Below are 22,542 nucleotides of genomic sequence, written 5' to 3'. Positions count from 1 at the left end.
TCTAATTTGTGGTTGTCCGGGATCTGAGAGTGATCCATTACCAAGGAGGGGAACTCTTTCCTGAAAAGCTGCAGACTCCTGGAAGCAAACTTGGTCTTCCCTAGATCTCTTTCTTCCCCTTGCCTCTGCCTGCCCTTCCAGGGGGAGGAGCTGGGTGCTCGGCCGGGCACTACGGGACCAGGTATGTGGCTGGGGCGGCCCCTCCTGTTCTCCCCCACTCCCATACCTGTCCCTCACCCCCAAGCCGGCCCCTCCGGCCTCTCTGCAGCTCTGTCTTGCCCAGGGCCGCCCCACCCTGGACCCCTCCTCCCTCCCTCCTTTGCTCATAGAGGAGGGTGCCCAGATGCCCACTGCCAGGCACAGAGGATAAAAATACCCAGTGGAAAAACACGTGGCCCCAAGTTAAACATTAACCTGTTAGACCTGGCATTCTGGCCATGGTGTCCCTTCCCAGGCTACCTGGCCACTAATGTGCAGCTGCTGACGGTGTCCTTTCTCCCTGACCATCACCGTGACTCTCAGACATTCACCCACATACTCTCAGCAGGAAGCACCTCCCTGAGGACCCCAAGCACGAGTCTGGACAGCACCTGTCTGGACTGGGAACTGTAGGGCGAGGGAAGATGACCCTCCCTCTATTCAGCCTGGAGTCTTCCTTGAAACTCTCTGAGCTTCCAGGTCAGCCCAGCTCCCGGATGAAAGCGGTGCCACGGACCCTCCTCGACGGCAAGAGCCTGGCTCAGAGAGCCTGGGTTCCTCGGGTTGTCCATCCTTCTGCTGCAAAGCCAAGTTAATTTCAAGTCTCGAAGGAATGATGACCGGTGAAGGGAAGGAGTCGGTAGAGGATAGAGTCTAGCCAATGGGGGTACTCAGGGCTCAGCAAGCTGGGAAGCCACCTGGAGGAGGCGTTGGGAGAGGCAGGCAGGACATGTCCCTAACTTATCCTGTGTGTCCAGCTTTGATGTTTGCTGGGGCTGGGGAGACCAGAGGGACAACTGTGCCCACCCAGCTCCATCGACACATCTCAGAACCTTCTAGATCCTACTCGTGGGCATCCCCACAGCTGCCTGAAGCCCCTATTCTCACACCTCTGGGGTCCAACACCCTGGGCTTCTAGGAAATGCCTGTGCAGCAACCTTGGGCGTGAGCCAAGTGCCCCATTTTCTGTCAGGGAAGCTCAACTATGCACAATTTAAAAAGAGTAAAGTCCATCTGGTGCAGCACAACTGCCCCATCATTCTGGCTGGCTGGAGGCCAGTGGGCCCACTTGGAGCCCAAAAAGGATTTGGGGGGCCCGGGACCAGGGAAGCACTCCTGGCCTCTTCGATGTCCATGGCAGCCTCGCAGCACCACTGTGGAAGGTGTATGAATGTTAATTTTGAAGGGGAAGCAGAGGGTTTGAGTGGAGATCAGCAGCCCTTGCTCTCTTCTCCTGGGGCAGTGGAAAGCTGTCCCTCTGGGGATTGGCCTCTGCTGGCCCTTTCTCCGGGGTGAGAGTCCAGCACTGGACAGAGACTTGGGAGGCCTGGCACCTGGCCTCAGGAGCAGTCAGGCTCCCCCAGGCATAGGAGTTCCCACCTAGGACCGTCCCCCAGGCTCCTGGAGATTTTTTTCACCAGGCTGGCAGTTGCTGCACCCAGACAGGGCTCTGTCGACCCAGCAGGGCCACACAGGAGGCCCCATGGGCTTTAGAAGCCTGGTTTAAAGCCCGGTTCTGCCACTTAAGCAGCCATACTGTCTTGTGTGTGTTACTAAGCCTCTCTGAGCCTCAGTTACCTATGCGATGGGGACATTTATGTCCAGCTCTCAAAGTTTCCCAAAGATTAGGTTTGCCTATCCCTCTGTTAGTGCCTGGCAAATGAAATTATTTCATAGGTAGTTGTTCTGGTTAGTTTTTCTCCCCATCCTGGGCCTCAGTTTCTGGATCTGTAAAATGAAAACAATCACACCACACCCACAGGACTAGGCGAGCTGCTCTCTGTATTGTTGCCCGCAGACATTGATCCATAACTGTCGGCACATCTGTTACCTGTTCCCCTCTCTGCGCCTCAGTGTCCTCACTGCATTCTCTAAGCCCTCCACTGGAGGTCCAGGGCACTCACCACCAGCTGCCTGAACACAGTCACACACCCTGCTCGTCCCCCCTCTGGCCGGGGCCACCACTGCCTCATATCGCTGTCATTATCGTGCTGACATTTGCTTTGGCTCACAGAGCAATTACCTGTTAAATTGAACAAAGGCCGAGAGAGACGCAGATAACAGGTCAGCCAGAGGCCCTGGCTTTGGAGAGAGAAGCGGGGAGAGGTGTTAGCCTGAGCCTTGACCTCAGGCCCGAGAAACCAAGCCAGTGATGTCGGGAGGGGGGTGTGAAGTGGGCTCAGGATTAATTTCCCCCAGCTGAGGAGCCAGAGCTGGGGGGAAAGGAGGGATGTTTGCATCTGGATGCCATCTGGATGGGGGCGAACGCCGAGGGGCCACTCGAGGAAATGCCTGAGCGGCAAATCCAATCCTGCAAAGAAATTGCCGGGCCCTTGAAATGAATGTCTGAGGGAGAGGAATGTGTCTGGGAGTGCTGGTGCTGGCGGGGAGACCTGGTTAGGGAAGGAAGCCAAAGGGGAGAGGAAGGCACCAAGCCTAAGGGCCTCTGGGTGAACAGGCTTCCCTGGCTGGTGGTCCCCAGAGGGCACTGAGCCTGGATCTCTGGGCTCGGGGTCATGTGGGCAGGGTCTCCAAACACACAGGGGGTCCACATCACTCAGAATTCTGGGGCTTGTTCTTTGTAGCCCTCTACCCATTTGCCAGACCCAGGCCCTGGAATGCTGCGGGGGTGCTGCTACCCTTAGGGTCAACAGCCTTGTCCGCTCCCGGCACACCTTTACGGCAGGCGGCTGCTGTATGCAGAGCCACAGGTGCAGAAAGCCTAGACTCTCAGGTGTGGATCAGCATAGGGTGGTAGCTTTAGGTACTGACAGACTCAAGTTCAAATCCGTTCTCTCCTTCGGCAGGCTTTCACAAAATTTCATCCTCCATTTTCTCATTTGTAAGAGTATAATCTCGCCGCTTCTTGGAACTTCCTGGGAGTGGACCAGTGCTAAACCTAAGTGGGGCTCCAGAGCAAGGCAGGACATCTGGGAGATCCTCAACCCTCCATGGGCTGGAGCCTGTGTATCTCCCCCACAACCTCCCGCCACTGATGCAATAAGGTAGGCACCACCCCAAGCCCTGCCCAAGGGAGGTGCGCTCTGATGCAACCCCAAGGGGGTCGGGAGACACACTCCCCCAAAGTCAGCTGACAGCTGCTGACACGTGGGCCTTCTCCCACGACTCCACGGCATGCCAGGCCGGGCAGGCACACACCAGTATACGTGCTTGCCTGCCTGTGTGTGTGTATTTGCATGCGCGTGCAAGTGTGGGTGTGTTTGTGCATGTTTTCACATCTGTGGCTGCGCGCATGTGCTCCTATATTTGCCTGTGTATATTGTGTGCTTATTTGTATGTGTTTTGGGCAGAGGCCTGTGTGTTTTATGTATGAAAAGTGTGTGCGCATGTCTGTGTGATGACGTGTGAGTGAGAATGTGATGCAAATGTGGGTTGTATGTTTATGGGTGTAGATACGTATATCGACACATTTGTGTGTTTCTATGTGCCATATGTATACACGCTATGTGAGTCCACGTATGTGTGCATATGTAATGTGCTGGGTTTGTGTCTGTAAATAAAGCATGTGTTTGTATCATGTGTTTCCGTGTTAACATATGTTTGTGGCTAGAATGCATCTGTGTGTAATTGGCATGCCTATGTGTTACGTGTGGACGTGTGTGTGCCTGTGTGCTCAGATGTAAGCATGAAAGGCAAGCGTGTTTGTCTGTATGGGTATATTACATGCTTGTGTGGAAATGTGTGTGCATGATTAGCATATGTGAGTAATGTATCTATATGTTTGCATATTTGTACGCATAACGTGTGTGTCTGTAGGAGGCAGCCTAGCCTGTTAGGAACAGCCCTGGGCTTGCAGCCAGAGGAAGGGGTTCAGACCCGAGAACTTGGACAGTGACGCCTCGAGGCACTTCTTTGGCCTTTCGAGCTTCTGGAGGCCCAGCTGTAACCATACCAGCTCTGCTCCCTGCCCTGCCTCCCACCTGTCAGGCCTGTAGTCGGAGCAACACGTGGACTAGCAGGCAGCTGAGGGCAGGACCATCCCGCTAAGTGCTGGGAGATCTGCTGGGTCGGGCCCGCCTCTAGCATTGCAGGGCAGAGGACCTGGGGCCTGTCCTCACCCTGCGTACAGTCTGGCTGCAGAGACAGAAGTCAGCAAGAGCACAAGGAAGGGCCTGGCGGAGTTCGGCATGAAGATGGACTCCTAGGGGCCCGGAGGGGCCAGGTGGGCACAGACCCTGCAGTGGAAAGAGCCAGGGTTTAAATCCCGGCTCTGCCTCTTCCTTGACCTGGGATCGTGGGAGAGTCACTTAACCTCCCTGTACCATAATTTCTTCATCTGTAAAAGAAGATCTGCTCTGAGGGTTGTTGTAGGGACGAAGTGAGTTCATACACGGAAAGTACTTAAAGAGGGCCTGGCACATAGGAAGGGCTCAACAGATGGTAGGTATAATAAAGCGAGGAGCCACTGAATTCCTCCTAAGTACGTAGAAAATTAAGTGAACGACCGAAAGAACCATTATCAATTGCAGAGAAAATAAAACGTTATGCCCCCCCCCCAAAATCAGTTTACTAAGTGGCTCACCGCTGGATGTCAATGCTTTCACGAGGTCACATCCATTCTCATCTAACCAGAATGACATGGGGATTATGGAGGGGGAGGGAGGGAAGGCTGCGCCTAGGAGTGTGGCCGCAGGCACCAGAAGAATCTGTCATGGCAAGTGAACGTGGTCACCTCTGCCGAGGGAGTCTGTTGTTTTTACCTTACAGAACCTTACAGAGCCGAGTGACTCTCAGGTGACTCATAAGCGACTTTGATACAGATTTTTAAAAAATCCATTGAAATTCATCAAGTAGAGACCTGTGCCTGGGGTCAGGTGTGCCTGAGCTCTAAGTACTGGATGGGGTGCTGTGGGCTGTCCGTCTCAGCAGAGCGCAAGACAATGCCAGCATGAAGTCTCAGGACCAGGGTTACGGTGAAGAGGGTGTGGCTCTCCCTCCCCCACCGAACCTGGGGATGACTTTCTGTAAGAGCAGGGTTGGATGTCCTGGCAGCTCCTCTCTGGTTTTCCAGTGATGCTGACGGCGGACCATTAGGACTCCGGCTGCCTTCCCCTGCCTCTCTGCTGCCTATTTAGTTATCGGTCTAAATGCATGGGTGAGAAGAAATGTAAGGAAGAGTCACGAGACCTTCTGCTGGTCCTGGAGTGCCACTGTTCTAAGCCTTTAACGTATCTTAACTCATTTAATCTTCACACCCATCCTTACAAGGATCTGTTCTAATTTCCATATCAGAGATGAAGAAGTGAGGCCCAGAGAGTTGTTAGGTGACATGCCTAAGGCCATGTAACAGAGCAAGGACCTAAACTCAGGTGGTCTGACCCTGGAGTCTGTGCTCTTCACCACTGAAGCTTCTAGAACGTGTGAAGGAGCAGGGCGGAGAAAGAGATGCTACACCTGGCCCAGGGCTTTGGGAGCCATTGGCAGCCAGGCCACACCGCATGACCCTGTTGGACAAGATAGGGAGAGGCCAGGTCCTCACGGGGGTAGGGCCCGCGTCGCCACCAGCACCCTAGCTACTGTTGGGTCATCTGTACGGGCCCAGGTGAGTGCTAGGGGGAGGAGAAGCAGGGCCAAGAGGGCTTCGGATTCCAAGCTGCTGAAGTCAGTCCTGAACCAGTCCAGAAACCAAGGCCTGCACCCCCCTTGGCCCTTCGTCCCCATGTGCCTGCCCAGCGTCCTACCGTTCCCACAAGGACCCCACAAACACCCACCAAGTGCTCCCGCTATACTGGAAAGTGGGCTCAGGCCTTTGAATCCTGGCACCTCCTAGTTTTGTGACCTTGGGAGACAAGTCAATCTACGTTCTGTGCCTCAGTTTCCTCTGCATACACGAAGACTGCACGGCCTCGATCTCATAAGTTTGTGAGGATTAACAAGTTAACACCTGCGAAGAGCTCAGCACGTGCCTGAGCCACGTGCTCAATTCATCTAGCTACTGCTCTGTCCTTGACCTTTGGGGGGTTAAAAATAAGTTGCGATGGAGCTTCAGCCACTTAATCCCTAGGAAGGGTGATGAGTAAGAGCTCACCTGTCGACCCCCATGGGATTTTCAGTCTATTGAGGGGAGCTTGGGCTGATGAGGAAGTACTAGACTAAGGCAAAAACGGGGTAACTGTGTCTGAAGGGGAGCACCTAACAGTCTCTGCTCATGGACAGCCAGCCCATGGGCAGCAGGCTCAGGGAGGCTCAGAGCAGTCCCTCCTCCTGCCTCCATCAGGAGAGCGAAGCAGACCGGCGAATCCCCAGAGGGGTTGGAGCGCCTGAAGGGGCAGGATGGGCCTTGGACGGAGGTACCCCAGAGGAAAGGGGGGGCGCTCTTCCCAGGCCAGTGAGCAGGGCTCGGGGGAGCCCGGCCCCCTGGATACAAGCATGCAGCCTAGACTTTGCTTGTTCTATTCCACTCTCGGCCAAGTCCCGGCATTCCAGAGCCCCAGAGCCCTCACACACCTGGTCTTTGTGACAGCCTCTTGTCTTGGATGTGAATAATGCGGCTTGGGACTGCGATCTGCCTCCCGAGGTCTGGCTTCTCAGGAGGAGGGGTGCATGGATGGTGCTGACCAGGGCAGCAGCCGGCCCATCTCCCTCCCCTAATGAATGTCCAGGTGGTCTAGGGTCTTCCTCAGGCTATGAGTCCCCTGGGCGCGCTGGAGAAGGAAGGCCAGGAGCAGCCAGAACCCCAATGTCCGTAACGCCTCACTAGGGGTGGAGGCAGGTGGTGGGAGGCGGGACACCTGTGCCCACCGGCCTGCCTCTGGCCCCACTTCTGTTCTGTTGTCCCTCCTGTAAATGTTTGTCACATGTGGGCTTGGTGCCACACCCCATCATGCCCCTTCCTGTGAGCCAGGAGTCATCCCCGCCTCACAGATGAGGAAGCAGAGACTCTGAGAAGTTAGTAAGAGGGCTAGAAAGAAGCAGAGTGGGGACTGGAGGCTTTGCTTACTAGCCCCCCCTTCGCCTTCCCTCTGAGGCTCGAATGACAGGAGAAATCTTGAGAACACTCGCTATGTACTTGCTACGTGCCAGTCATTACCTCACAGTGCTACGTGTCCCCACGCCTCCCAACCTCACGTCACAGAGATAAAGAGCTTGCCCCAGGTCACACGGCTCAGAGCCGAAGCGCTGGCTTTGAACCCAGGAATTCTGGCTTCAGCTCACTCCTGCTCCCACTACTCCCAGACAGATGCTAACACCTCAACCCAGGGCCACACTGGGCTACTCTCCTTCCATGTGCTGTGAAGAATGCTAACAGATCTCCCCGATAGACTGAAAGGGAAAAAGCCAAGTAACAGAAGAGTGTGGTCCGGAGGCCACTGTTTGTATGAGGGAACCCGAATAACATAGCCTTGGCTGACCACGGGAGCTGGGAGCCCTGAGGCAGGGGTGTGGCAGGCCCCAGATGTGTGGCCTCAAGGTGTGAGAGCTGGTGTGACCTCCGAGCTTTGGCAGACACAGGACACAGGGGCCGCAGCCCAGGGTGGCACTGGCTTATTGGCCGGTCTGGAGATCGTGACATCAGGCTGGAGAAGGTCCTGAGGGAGACACCGAGGGGAGGACCCTCAGGGGTCTCAGGTAGCCTTCAGTCACACACATAGCTGACAGTACCAAGCTTAGGATCGAGGGAAGTGGGGACATGCCAGGAGGCATGGTCAGGCCCTGTAAGAGGCTGGGATCAGAGGGCTCCAGTGCCTTCCTAGGGTGCTTTTTTAAAGCCTAATTCCCCAGGGCATCTGGGTAGCTAGCTCAGTTGGTTAAGCAACTGGCTCTTGATCTCAGCTCAGGTCTTGATCTCAGGATCTTGAGTTCAAGCCCTGTGTTGGGCTCCATGCTGCATGTGGACCCTACTTAAAATAAAAAAGAGAATAAAATACAGCTTCCAAAGACCCAACCCTTTGAGACCTTAATTTATAAGAAATCCAAAAGAGGCCCCAGAATTTATAGTTTTATTTGATTTAAAAATTATTTTCATATATTTTTGAAAAGGTTAAAAGAACAGAGGAAGGAAAGAGGAAGAGGGGAGGGAGGGAGGCAGGGAGGAAGAACCAAGCAGTACTGAAAAGAATACAGTGGCAAGGGGCGCCTGGGTGGCTCAGCGGGTTAAGCCGCTGCCTTCAGCTCAGGTCATGATCCCAGGGTCCTGGGATCGAGTCCCGCATCGGGCTCTCTGCTCAGCAGGGAGCCTGCTTCCCTCTCTCTCTCTGCCTGCCTCTCTGCCTACTTGTGATCTCTGTCTGTCAAATAAATAAATAAAATCTTTAAAAAAAAAAAAAAAAAGATACAGCGGCAAGCAAGTCCCTCTTCTGTGTTCCTTCCCGGGGACTGTCCTCCAGGGCCAGCAATAGCTACCTATTTGCCTTCTCTCTGGAGAGATTCTAGAAACACATAGCACCATACTGATGTGTAGAGAGCTGCCTCTTTTTTTTTCATGACGTTGTTGTAAAGAAGATGTACTTGTATAAAGCTTCTCCGCGAATGTCGATAAACAGCTAGCTTGGGAAAAGGCTGGTTTAGAGAACTTCTTTGGAGCCGACAGCTCTGGATTTGAATCTTGATTCTGACATTGACACGTTTATATGACCTCTCCAAGTTCCAAATCTTAGCTTTCCTGTGCATGACAATGGTAGAGTTTTCATGGAGATTAGAAATAATTTATGGCGAGCTCCTGGTGCCTACTGGGAGTGAATAATGGGGGGATGAGTTTACAAACACAGGCAGAAACGAGAGACCGATCACGACCTTTGAGCTAATACAAAGAGTTCAGACACAGACAGCTTGCGGGGTGAGTCCCTTCAGCTCTGCCCCAGGAAGATTCCCAGGAAGAACAAGGTGGGAGAGAGGGAGCTCCCCTTCCTGATTCCATCAGCAGTGTGGGGAGGGGGCTGGGAGGGCGGGGTTACTTCCTGGAGGAACTGGAGAAGGCTGGCCTGCGCTCCACTTTGGAGGATAATCCTGTGTTGGTCCTCATGGCAGGTGTCCCTAAGTCGGGCCTGGCAGGACTCACGGGGAGACTGGGTCAAATGTCACAGGAGCTTCCGCTAGGCTCAATGCTCCGCTGTCCCTTGGCTTGGTGGCTCCAGGGACTGGGACTTCTAATGGGCGCCCTATCCAGGATAGGGCAACACACAGGAGCTAAACAAAGCTTTGTAGAATCACCTCTGGGACCACAAAACTCACTGGAAAAAAAGAATTCCACAGGATTCAGAAGAAAAGCTGGGGGATGGCCTGAGCCAGGAGTGGTTTCAAATTCCAGCTCTACAATTCCCTGGAGGTGTAAATTCAGGTTCGCTCTGTAATCTTCCAAAGCCCCATTCTCCTTTGGAAACCAGGGCCTTCTTTCAAGGATTAAGTGATAGAATGTCTCTAAAGCAACTGGTTTAGGGCAATTATTATTACACAGCAATAATGGTAGCCTAAATTCATGGTTTTCCCCTTTCAAAATGGACAGTTGTTGAAATTCAATTAGTTATATTTGCAAGGGAGTTTGAGCGTTTGTCACTCAAGTTGGGGAAGTTTTATCATGGAGATTTGTCGATAGGAGAGGAGTCTAAGTTACTGTTGAAAAGGCAAATGGATTCTAATTAATTCAATGATTTTTTATTGAGCACCTACCACATGCCAGTCTGGGTCTTAGGCCCTGGGGGTAAAACAGTGTACAAGGTAGGTCCAAATCCCTGCCCTGGAGAGTTTCTTTTCTAGCCTAGGACTAAAGCTCCCGGTCTGGCAAGGAGACTTTTCCAGACTCAAATAAACCCCTTTCGTGGTCTTTCGCCCTTAACAGGGTCAGTAAAGCTCCTTTTGGGTGGGTGCGGGGGGTGGATATGGCCTGGCAAGTAAACTTTGCTGAGCCTGTAGGCACCCACTCTGGGCATGTCTGGCAAGATTCCCACAAAGTAAGGGGCTGGCATTGCCAACAAGAGGCTCCAGGCAATGGTGGAACACCTACCCCATCCTGGTCTCTGTCCAGACTCAGAATGACTCCTTCCAGATGATTATCTGAGGAGCCCTTGGCCTTCTCTGGACAAGTAATGAAGTGGATGGGTAGGGATGAACCCTGTTTCCCAACGGCCAAACTTATTTGGTGCTTCTCTCTCTTGAGTCCCTGGGCTATGTCTCCTCCTCTTTCAGACTGGGGCTCCCCAAGGAGAGAGCTGCACCTCCTCCTCAGACTGGGGTTCCTTGAAGCAAGGCTGTGTTTCCCCCTCAGAATGGAGCTCCCTGAGAGCAGGGCTGTGTCTTCCCCCTCAGAATGAAGCTCCCTGAGGGCAGGGCCATGTCTCCAGTCAGAGTGGAGAATTTCTCCTTTTCCTCCTCTTCCAGGCTCTGGCCTCTAGGGAGAAAGGATGCCCCTCTCAACTCCTGGGGTGATATCCTACAAATTAAGGGTCGAGCTGACTCAAACCCAGCTCTCCTGATGCCAAGCAGAACTCTGCCCCCTACATATGACTTCCTCAAACTCCCAGTCTGGGAGTTTCTAACTAGCTCCAGTGTCGTCTCTGCCCCAGCTGTTCACAAAGCCATTGGGGGCCTGGCTGCCAGGCTAGGCAGTCTGGGGGAAAGGGGCAGTCTAAGGACTGGTACTTTATATCTCTCTCCTCTGTGGGAGCCATTAGGCAAGTGATGCATTTACTTTTCTGAGGCCCTCACTATTTAGCTACAGGATTAGTTCTAGTCCATTTACTCACCAAGCCCACTGGCCAAACGCTGTGACCAGAAAAGCACATCTCCCTTGTATAATAAATGTTTAATAATGACAATTGGGATTGACCAGAAAATGCCCCGGTTGGCAGTCCCAAAGCCACACAGGCTCCAGGGAACAATTAAAGTTCAGTTCCACCACCTCCTCCCCCCCAATCTGCTTGCCTCCAGGCTCTTTGGGCCCTTTGGGCACCAGCCCACCCATGACAACAGAGCTGGCGGGAGTGAATCCCACAGCCACTCCAAGGGCCTCTGTTGTGTTTTTCTATAGTCCTGCCTCCTTCGGCCTGGGAGCTTCCCCTCTGACTGGGGCTCCCTGAGGGCAGGGCTTTGCCTCCCCCTCAGACTGGAGCTCCCTGAGGGCAGGGCTGTGTCCTTCCTGGGGGTTCGTGAGGGCAGGGCTGTGCCTCCCCCTTAGACTGGGGCCCCCCAAGTGCAGACCCTTCAGACTGGGGCTCCCTAATGACTGGACTGTGTCCCCCCCTCAGACTGGGGCTCCCTGAGGGCAGGGCTGTGTCTCTCTCTCAACCCCCAACCACAACCGAGCCTGGGATCTACCTTCTGTGCGTCTTCCCACGCAGCCCAACACAGAGCTAGTGCCACCTGAGGCTGCCCTGTGCCCAGGCCCCAGGCTCAATTGCAAACAAAGACCAGATCTGTGTGACTGCTGGCAGGTGTTAAAGAGAACCCCACTCGGCCCTTTAGGAATTAGTCTAAAATATACGATTGTATTTCAGGAGCCTTAAGGGTGTTTCTGAAACCTTGGGGCCCAAGACAGTTATAACATATGTCCATTTTAGACTTTGGAAAATAGGGCGCTATAATTGGAAAAGTTAGCAAAGCGCTAAGTACAGGGAGCCGGTCTCTTTACATCTCAAATACCAGGTATTTAGGTGGCTTTCTTGGAACCTGGCATTAGGGACACGTGTGAACGGGCCAGGCTCATTTCTGGGGAGTGAGTGGGAGCAGCGGGTGAAGGTTGGCCGGGTGGCGCTGTCTCTGGGCCCAATGCTAGCTAGCATCCCTGCTGCCTGGCACGTGGACCCTAGAACCACCTACCCTTTTTCCTTCCTCTTCTCTTCTAACCTGGGCTTTCTGAGGTTCCCAGGAACACTTCCTAGACTCGGTTCTGGGGCTTGCACCCTAAAGCGTTCCAGGTTCTGGCCTTTTCTCCAAGGGTGGAATATGGGACTCCTGTTGTCTGTCAGCACCCAAGGGCTGGTGCCAGAATGTCTGAGTTCAAGTCTTCCCATCCCCACTTAGGCAAGTTGCCTAACCTCTCTGGGCCATGATTTCCTCATCTATAAAATGGGATGAAAGTTCTAAGACTTACCTCCCAGGATTGTTGAGATGATTAATGCAGTCACTTCCCTAAAGCACTTTGCACAGTGCTTGGCACATAGCAAGAACTCAAGAATGTCAGCCACTGTAATTATATTTTAAAAGGGTTAACGTATTTCTAAAGCAATCTTTCATGAGACCTAGACTCTCTGCTGATCCTGCCCTTGATGGAGACCCTTCTGTACCTCTCCCACCATGACCTCGTGTTGGGATCCAGGTAAGTTCCTTTTTGTCATTGTCATTCATTCGCTCTCCCATTCCTTTATTCCTCCAACATTTACTTAAGTGGGCACAGAGGAGGCTATTGTAGACACAATTAGCCTTTGGCTGCCAAACGCTGCCCAATCCTGATCTAACTGATAGGGCACGTCAACAGCTTTATGGAAAAGCATGGGTGGTCCTTGGAGCCCGCCCCCATTGAAGAAGCAACAAATCCAAGCGGGAAGGGAAAGGAGGAACACCTGGCAGGGGTCGAGGGGAGGGCTTGGGGTTCTGGAGGGAAGAGTAGCCACTCCTACATATTTCCAGAGCATTAGCACCTTCCCAGGTGTAAGGAAGAGACATTTGGTGTTTTCATGTAAAAGGAAGCACAGTGGATTTCGTTTTTCCGACAGTACAAAGGGCCTGGGGCCATCCGCCTGTGTTTCAGTTACCTCGTGCTGCATAACAAGCTACACCAAAAGCTAATGACTTAAGACAACAATTATTTATTTGATCCCAATTCTGCAGTTGCAACAGGGCAGGGCAGGGACAGCTGGTCTCTGGTCCACCCCTCAGACTGTAGGATTTACTTCCTGAATGGCTTCACTCACATGCTGGCAAATGGGCGCAGGATCCCCTGGGGCCGAGGGCAGCGCCTCAGTTCTCCTCCATGTGGCCTTGCCTTATGGCTATGTCAGGCTTCTCAAGATTGGCAGCTGGGTTTGGAGAAGAGGCATCCTAAGAGTTAGGGTTCCAAGAGGACAAGACCCGCTGTGCAAATGCTTGCCAAGTCTCTGCTTATAGCCATCACACTTGCTAAGGCCCCAGGGGCCAAAGCAAGTCACATGGTCAAGTCCAGAGTCATTGTGAGCAGAGGTCACTCAAGGGTGTGAATACTGGGAAGGATGATCTATTAGAGACCACCAAAGTAAGAGTCGACTAAAACCTGGCGTTTCCAGTCTCACCAGTGACCAGATACATCTAGATGTGGCGATTCCACCACACTCATACAGTGAGCACATAAATTCAGCTGCCAGGACAAAGAAATTCCCAAATACAGAGGCTTCAACAGAATAAAAGTCGATTGGTTCTACATATAACATCCAACTAGGTAGTTCAAGGATGATCAGTGGCTTAATCATGTCAGGTACACACCACACCTGCCTTCAAACTTGTCGTTCTGCCTTCCTCAAGGTTGTGCAGGTTTCTTCGCGTGGTCCAAAATGACTGCTCCAGTTCCTGTCATCACATCTGCATTCCAACAAGTGGTAAACGGAAAGGTGAAAGGGAGTGCTCCTTCCTTGCAATCTCCTTGACCAGGACCTAGTCATGGGCCACATCTAAACTGCAAGAGAAGCAGGAAAATATAGTCTTTGGTGGAGACCAAAACTTCTATCACCATAGAAGAGGAGAAGAGATATAAAGGAGTAATTGGTTGTCTCAGTCATAGGATACAAATGACCAGCCCCAGCACATTCGGTCTGCCAATCTTGTGAGTTAGAAGGGACCATATTCCTGACAACAGGAGCAGAGATTTTAAAAATGACCTTGAACTATGGCTCATGATATAAAGAGAAGGGTGACCCATGGGTGGCAGGCAGCCTGGGCTTTGCACCATCAGAAGCCAGCTGACCTCCTAGGAGCACCATTTCCTACTGGTTCTATCAACTTCACTGCCATGGACAGCCCTTGAGCATCTCCAGCGCATGGCAGGGGAGGGTCCCCGGAGAGACTACTCACAGTTCCAAAGAGGATGCCATAAACTCTCCACCAGATCCCAAAGCACTGGGTGTGTGTGGGCTCCAAAGGGCTGGACAGAGTTCCAGGATGTGGGGGCCACAGTGGATTCCCCTAGTGAATCTGAATCCCTGGCCTCAGAGAGCAACTCTGGTGCCAACCCCCATCCTGCCCCCTCCACCAACCACCCCTCCCTGCCCCCGTCCTCCAGCTAGCTGGCAGCTGTGAACAGCTGGCCAGAGAAGGCAGCTCAGGTGGCTGCTGATGAGAGGCTGACCCGAGATTTGCCGGCTATCCCTGCCCACACACGGGGGCTTCTCCTGCCTCAGCTCTGCCAGCAACCTAGCCATGTGTCTCCCACCAGACCTGGGGCCCTGACTGTCTGTGTCAGCTGCGTAGCTTTCTTTGCTGCATGTCATCTCTCCCCAGCCTTCTGCTCCTTGATGGAAGGCTCTTCGCTTCAGAGCCACAGCAGTGGGCACTTGGTCAACCGTGGGAGAGGACTCGTAGCCTCTGAGCAGTCCAGTGGCACAGCTTCCAAGAACAGGGCTGCAGATACAAGAGTTCTAACCCCGGGGCTTGGAGACCAAGGTGGGCCCATAGCCCAGTATCAGTATGAGGCAAAAGCGCAATGAGGGCAGACGTGGGAGGCAGCTCGAGGACAAGTCCCACAGCCTGAGCAGCAAACTGGTTCAGCCCTGGAAACTTAACAGAAGCCAATTCATTCAGGAGAAGGAGCCAGAAAGGAGAGGGCAGGCGCAGAGACCCTCCTGGTGGGGGATGTCCCCATTAGAGATTGTCTAGTTCAAATAACACGCCAGGTGGGGAGGGAGAAGTCAGTTTCTCAGAAACACAGATTAGGAAGCCGGTCAAGCCCCACCTCCTCACCAGGCCTTTAGGACAAAAGAGAAGTCATGTAGTGAGAAACCATCCTCGCTCTGCACGCAGCCCCTCCCAGCACATCGCAGTTCTGTGCGGCATTCACATCTGTGAGATAGAAAGCGTGACCAGGATAGGTGGGTGTGGACAGCACACCCAGAAGGAGAGGGACAAATGGAAATGTGTTCAGGCTTACAAACAACCAATGAGAGGCCGGGGCAAACAAGTTAGCGTTTGCGCCAATTACCTGCCTTCTTCCTATTTTTGAAAAAAGGTTTTATTCATTTATTTGACAGACCGAGATCACAAGTAGGCAGAGAGGCAGGCAGAGAGAGAGAGGGGGAAGCAGGCTTCCTGCTGAGCAGAGAGCCCGATGCGGGGCTCCATCACAAGACCCTGGGATCATGACCTGAGCCAAAAGCAGAGGCTTTAACCCACTGAGCCACCCAGGCGCCCCCCTTTTTCATATTTTTTTAACAGAGTCTAACACAGGGGACATCAGAATTGTCTATCTGCCTGCCCGTGGGCCCCAGCCCATTCTTCAGCAACCCTGTCTGGCCCTTCCTCCATCGCAGGGGGCAGGACCTTGACTTACAGGGCTCCAACCCATAGATTGGGCTAAGTCAGTCAGATTCTCCCTTTTCTGAATTCTAACTCAGAGACACAGAAATGCTAGGCTGTTGCTGGCAGATTTGGGGGTCTCTGTGTTCCCAGGGATACTGGCATAGTGGTCCGGAGTACATTTTTGAAATGAGGTAGGCCAGTGAGGTGGGACCTGGTCCCACCAGTTACCAACTACATCTTTGAACAAGTTACTCAGTTTTTTCCATGCCTCAGTTTCTTCATCTGTGCAATGGGGACTATTATAATCCCTACACCCAAGGAGTGGATTGTGAAAATTAAGATAATCCATAAAGATGATTGGTATGGGGCCTGGAACAAAGTAAGTCCTCAGGACATGTGCGTGGTGAGTTTCAAAATGATATGTGCTCAGAGATGACAGCTCTTCTAGGTCCAAAAAGAAAAGAAAAGAAAAGAAATACCTGGGCAGGGAGAGCAGAGAGAGGGAGAGGCTGGGACAGGCAGGCCCCCGGGAGCCGGAGGCGGCCAGTTGAGCTCTTGTTGGCTCTCAGCTCCAGTTTCCCTGAAGCCTGACTATACTTGGCGTCCAGTGTGGGATCCTTACATGAAACCTCCTTCATTTACTTTTGGAAAGCAGTTTGGCAAGCCACATCAAACAGCACAAAAACAGCCTTGCCTGCTGACCTGGACACTTATCTTACAGAAATAATTAATAAGGAGGAAAAAAACCACAGGCACAAAGATGTCCAAGGCAGCTTTGTTTATACTAATGAAACACTGGAAGCCATCAAAGGCGTAATGATCAGGGAAGAGAGATGTCCCGGAGATGGAATATTATGCAGCCATTAAGAATGACAGGTAGCAACATGAAATGGTTATGAAGAGTAAGTGAGAAAAAGAACAGAATGTAAAACCATAGCAGATTCTGATGACGTTGGGTAAAAAAAAATATATATATATATGGGGGAGGCTGGCTAGAATTGCCAAAAATGACCAAAAAAACAGGCTTATTCTTGGGCCTAGAAGGAAAGGCCCTCTGAAGGGAAGGGTCTCCCTCCCAGTTGTGCCCCCAACCCCCAACATCCCAGCCCTGGGAAGGGGAAGGATGGAAGCCCTTGGAACTCCCGTCCCCACAGCCTGCTTCTTGCCAGCCCCCATGCTGCCTCTCTAGGGGGAAGATGCTCCGGGCTTGGGCTGCTGGTATTTTTAGCCAGACCTCTTGCAGTCCAGTGTTCTAGGGTAAAAATAGCTGGGGTGGAGGGCACAGCACTAACTTTGCTGCTTTCTGCCTCCCCCCTCCCCCTTCCCCTGGACCAGGCGCCTCCTGGTCTTGGAGTTGCGGCTTTCCGTTGCTTCACTCTGGCTTCATCCTATCTCTTGAGGCCTCAGAGGCCAGAGAGGAATGTTCTAGTCCGTTACATCTTGGAACCTTGGCGTTCATGGAGGCCATGCATTCCATTTTATGGATAAGGAAACTGAGACCCAGAGAGGATATGGGCCAAGTCAGGAAGGGACTGGCCAGAGTAGTCCCATCCTCACACCCCTCTCGTTGTTCTTACTTACAGGAGGGAGGAAGCTTCACATGGCAAACACAGGGGAGGCGTGTTTGACTCCCAGCTCTCCTGCTGGCGGGGGGATTGGGGGAAGGTAACTTTCTACCCCAGACTGCAGTTTCTGCATCTGTAAAATGAAAGAGTTAGACAAAACCGGCCCTTGAATTGAAGAGCTGCACTCCATCCCAGGGTGGAGGCTAGACCTGCCAGCATTATCTACCATCTTCCCAGCACCTGCCCTGGGCTGTGAATTCTGTTTGGCAGGAGGATGGCACAGTGCAAGGGTTACCTGAGGTGGCCACTGCCTCCCAGGTGACCTTCTCCCAGGTCCGGACCCATATATGAGGCCCCTCAACCTGTTTCGGTACCTTCTTAAGGATTGAACACTGATTCTAACACTAGCTGGAGCCAAACCTAATCAAGGAGGTAAACCTACTGGCAAAAACAAATCCTCTGAGTGTAGCTGGAGGCAACATACGTGAGGCTGGGGGACCATCAGCTGCTAGGAGCCTGGGACTCCTTGCCACTCCTGCAGAGCGAGAAAGGACTTGAATGTATCTACCACACCGGGAGACTATCCCAGTGTGATGAGCCTTCCACACAGCCCCTAGCTCTGCTCATTTCCTGGGACCTCCCCCTACCCAGGGCACCTGTCCGGCACTGCTTGGGCTGGGACTTCAGTCTATAGGGGGTTAGTCCCAGCACAGGACCCACCTCACAGCTCTGGGAAGGGCTTAAAGGGAACCAGCCCCAAGTGAGAAATCATAAGACTTGGAGCCAAGAGACAAGCCTAAGGGACTGGGGTGGCAAGCAAGTCACATCATCCCAGGCCCAATCTGCTGGTTCTTCTGGGGCACAGCGCGTGTATGTGCACGCGCGCGCGCACGTGCGCATGTGCATGTGTATGCGTGCCCCATGAGCCCCATGACTGCTCTAAGTGTCCTTGGCATGGGGGCCCAAGCCCCTGAGCTCTTTCCCGTATTGCAAACATTGACCCGAGAATCCTACCAGTTCCCTCATTCATTTGCAGCCTCTAACTCAAATGTCAAATGTCTGCCCTTCTCTGGCACTTCCTCAGTACAGTAACACTGGAAACTGCATATTTCAGACACAGGCTTCCTTCATTAATAAAATGGGGAAATGGATCAGGACATAACAAGCGGCAGATTCGGTAGACAAAACATGGAACGTAGGCAGCAGGGACATTAATCCTGAAGTTCTGGGGCTGAGGGAGGGAGGAGCCCCAGATCAAGGACTCCGGAAGATCCAGAGTTAGAATTTGGAGGTCCTGAGAGCCATGGTGGTTGGAGAGAGGTCTGCCCTGCCGTGGGTCCTCAGACCTCTCCCAGGCTCTCATACCACATGTGAGACACTCTGTGTTGTCTAAAGGGAAGGTGGGGTCGGGCTGGGGTGGCCTGTGGGAGGCTCCCATGGCACCAGCCCTCTGTCCCTGTCTCCTACGGCTCTCCCTTCCTGGCAGCCAAACGCAGAAGCTTGTGCTCAGCCTGGCATGCAGAGGGAAAGTAATGGATAGGGGTGATCCAGCCCATCTCTCAGCCCCACGTCACCCGTGAACAGGATCAGTGGCCTATTCTCACAAGGGCACATTTGGGATCATAGCATTGAACTCTATCCCAGTGAGTCACCTGGCAGGCCCCCTGGCATAGTCCTGGGCCTCCCAAGCCCTCTCCGAAAGCCTGGTATCGCCTGATAAGTGTCTACCACATGGGGTCAGGAGGGTGGTCCAGAGATTATGGTTCGGATTTCCATTGTTCTCTGCCTCGGTTTCCCCTTCTGTGTGTCTTACTACAATCCCACTTGTTTACTGACCTTGGGCAAGTTACTTGACCCCTTTGAACCTGTTTCTTTGCCTTTAAAATGGGGACGCTGATCCTTGCCTTACCTTCCTCACTGGGCTGGTCAAGGATCAAGTCCCATAGCATCTGCAAAAGTACTTTGAACATCAGAGGCTCCTTGGGACCACAGGAGAGCATTCTTAGGACCAAGGACATCCCATGCATCCCACTTGGGTCAGGCTGTGAGGCCGCAGGGGAGAGGCACCGCCCGTTGCCACCCTTGGGTGTGTTAGGGAAATGGAAACAACCAGCATCCATTCTGACATGGAGGGTGTCCGAGGCACCTAGGCACTGGAGGGGTTCAGTGGCTGAGAAACCCTGGGGACAGGGGCTAACCTAGGAGCCTCCTGGAGGAGAACACTCACCTTGAGGACACAGAGCCTTCAAAGGTAAGATGTGGCTTTGCTCTTCACCACACCAAATCCCTCAAAGTCCCTTTACTGGGTTTTGTTGTTGTTTTTACACACATCATCTTATTTGGTCTTGAAAATTGCCCATTTATTTAGTTATTATATATGTGCATTGACAGGGAGGTCCCCCATTCAAGAAGGCACGAAGTTGGGTCCCAAATGTGGGGCTCGAGAGGCCTGGTGTGGCCCCTCTAAGCATCCCTCAGATGTCTGCTGCCCTCCCCACTTTCTCTCCCTAGCCCTCCCCATCTCTATTACCTGTAGGCAACACAGATGCAGATGGCTCCTTTTATGTCTCTAGGGATCAAAGGATTGGCTTTGGAAGAAAGACGTGCTGCTTGAAAGCCAAGTGGAGCCAGTCTGCACAAATGGCCTGGCCTTTCCCGCTTCTTTTTCAGGGCTCTTGAGCAGTGCCCCTCCAGGAGGGCGGAGGGGAGTGGGGTTGGCCCCCACACTCCACCGCCTCCTAGGCCTCCCCTCCCTCCACAACCCGCACAGCTGGGCCAAGGGACCAGGCCCCTGAGGAAGGTCGCCTCCACTCACGGTCTCACCACCTCTGTTGGGTAATGAGACTGTGGAACATGTTGTCCCCGCCGAGCCAGGCATCAGTCCTGTGGGAGAGGGAGAGAGACAAAGAGTGACGTGGAATGACAGAGAGATGGCCGGTGCAGGAGGAGGAGAAGCTCTCGGAGATAGAGAGCGGAGGAGAAACAAGTGGACAGAGTGAGAGAGGAGAGCCGGGCAGCAGAAGCCTATCAGACAGGCAGCGATGTCCAGGGAGAAAATGCGGAGATGGCGAGGGCAGATAGGAACAGGGAGAGGGGAAAGGGATGAAGACAAGGATGTGAAGGAGAGATTAATAAGTTTTAAAAAAAAAAAAAGAGAGAGAGAGAGACATATTTTTAAAGCCAGGCCAGAGATGAAGAGGAAACAGCAGAGAAGAGGAAAGAGGCAGACAGCTCTAAGGGTATGGAGATGGGCCAGCCAGGCAAGAGAGGGTGTCCCAGCTCCAGGTGGAGGCTGCAGGCAGGCCCCTGAGCACCCCTGCTCCCTCAATGAGCAGGGTTCCATCAGCCCTGCCCCCCACGCTGAGCTCACTCCCCATGCCACCCTAGAAGTTAGCCCCTACCCTCTGGATCTACAGCTCCCAGCCCAGGTGACCCTCCCAGGCAGCTTCTGGAAGAAGGTGGCTTGAAGGGGAGGGACGAGAGTCTGAAATCTAGCAGACCTCCAGGGGGACCGACCTGGAGCACCTCATCAGGAATCCCCATACCCCTTCCCCACCATGGAATAAGTCTCTAGCCCCTAGCAAAAAAGCCCCCAAGGGGCTGGAAGCCAGAGAGGAGAGGGGGCAGGAAAGCAGATAGGTAATTCTAGGGTGAGGTATGTGCCACCTTCCTCCTGGCCCACCTGCAGACATCAGAACCGATCTCCGTGGCTGACTCCCACCTATACCTTGCCGCATCCTTCACCCTCTGTGCCATGGAAGGACCTAGACCTTCGGAAGCCAGGACCTCTGGGTCCTCCATTCCTACCCTGTCACTGACTGGCTGGGTGACCTTGAACCTGTCACTTTTTCCCCCTGAGCCTCATTTTCCTTATCTGGGAAATGGGAAAAAAAAAATCCTAGTGCCTGCCTCATAGGATGGCTGTGAGGATTAGATAAGATTAAGGGGACTGTGTGCTCAGTGCAGCGCCTGGCACAGAGCAGGGCGCCATTGACAGGGTCCCTGCCTTGGCTGTTGCCCCTAGCAGTGGCCATGACCCTGCCATGGGTGTGGGGCCTGCCTGGCTCATGGGGGTGTTGTGAGGCTGGTAAGAGCTGAAGGATGGGAAAGGCGTCCCAGCCAGGGATGACTGAGCTCCTGGTCCACAGAGGCTCCTCTGTCCAGAGCACAGCACAGTGCTAGCCCATGAGACATTTAGGGGTCCACAAAAATGTTCTAATTTTTTTTTTAAGATTTTATTTATTTGAGAGAGAGAGAGAGCGAGAGCACACAAGAGTGAGAGCTGGGGAGGAGGCAGAGGGAAAGAGAGAACTTCAAGCAGACTCCATGCTGAGTAAAGAGCCAGATAACAGCTCGATCTCATGACCCTGAGATCATAACCTGAGCTACCCAGACCCCCGATGTTTTCACTTATTTTAAAGTGGAAAGGAAAACATGATTTCTTAAGTCAAATAATGTATTTTCCTACAATATAGATATATTTGTCTTTATTCCAACACAGTCATATAACAATCTTTGGTAATTGTGGAGGGAGGGGCTCACAAAGTCAAAAGTGCCTATGGCCCAGAAAACTCATAATGTGATCCCACTGGCCAGTGCAACTCACTGAGGGTAGGGCAAAGGCACTCTTGGTGGTCCTAATGGACAGCCTTGACCAGAGGGAATACACCTGGGCCAAAGCTCTCCTGGAGCCATATACGCTAGGAATCGTAGGAAAGGAAAAAATAAAAGGGAACAGGCGCATGAAATAGGAGCCCTTCACCTTCTGCCCTTGGGGAGATCAGACCAGGGGACAAAAATAGCCCTGTACCTCAGAAGACCCCTATTCTGAGGGAAAAGCCAATTCTCTGCCCTCAGGGATCCCCAGTCTGAGGAGGGAACCACAGCCTTGTCCTCAGGGAGCCCCAATCTGAGGGAAGACACAGCCCTGTCCTCAGGGAGCCCCAGTGTGAGGGAGGGAGACACAGCACTGTCCTCAGGGAACCTCAGTCTGAGGGGGAGCCCACAACCTTACAGAAAAGACAAAATGCAAAAATTCAAAACACAACAAGCAGCTAGGGGGAAGAGACCTAACAGGCTGTGTCATAATTAGCTGTGTGGCCATCAGAGAAGCCTGGAGAGAGCTCCCAGATGGCTGGAGGAGGGCAGTCATCTCAGCGGACATGGAGGCCCTGACCCGAGGCAAGGAGAGACGTGGAGGCAGTAGGGAAGGGGGATGCTGCCACCATTGTCCAGGAACAAGCCAAATGGAGAGGGGAGAATTGTGGGTCTGAGTACAGAAGGGTCTCAATGTCCAGCCAAGCCCATCCTGCCATGCCCACACTGGGGGCCTCCACAGATCATG

General features: G+C 53.0%; 1 long non-coding RNA gene across 1 annotated transcript; it reads right to left on the bottom strand.

Annotated features, from left to right (window-relative positions):
* Window positions 1–12,948: 12,948 nt before the first annotated feature.
* Window positions 12,949–20,239, bottom strand: LOC106006921. Its single transcript, XR_001181265.2, has 3 exons — window positions 19,729–20,239; window positions 17,215–17,331; window positions 12,949–13,798 (listed from the first exon to the last, which is right to left on the bottom strand). It is a non-coding gene; the product is annotated as an uncharacterized LOC106006921 (long non-coding RNA).
* Between the last annotated feature and the right edge of the window lie 2,303 nt (window positions 20,240–22,542).

Source organism: Mustela putorius, unplaced genomic scaffold (genome assembly GCF_011764305.1).
Source record: "Mustela putorius furo isolate JIRA1106 unplaced genomic scaffold, ASM1176430v1.1 tig00003983_pilon_pilon_pilon, whole genome shotgun sequence".
In the NCBI taxonomy this organism is placed as follows: Eukaryota; Metazoa; Chordata; class Mammalia; order Carnivora; family Mustelidae; genus Mustela; species Mustela putorius.
The sequence above is the reverse complement of the archived record's forward strand: the minus strand, read 5'-3'. Positions and strand labels throughout refer to the sequence as shown.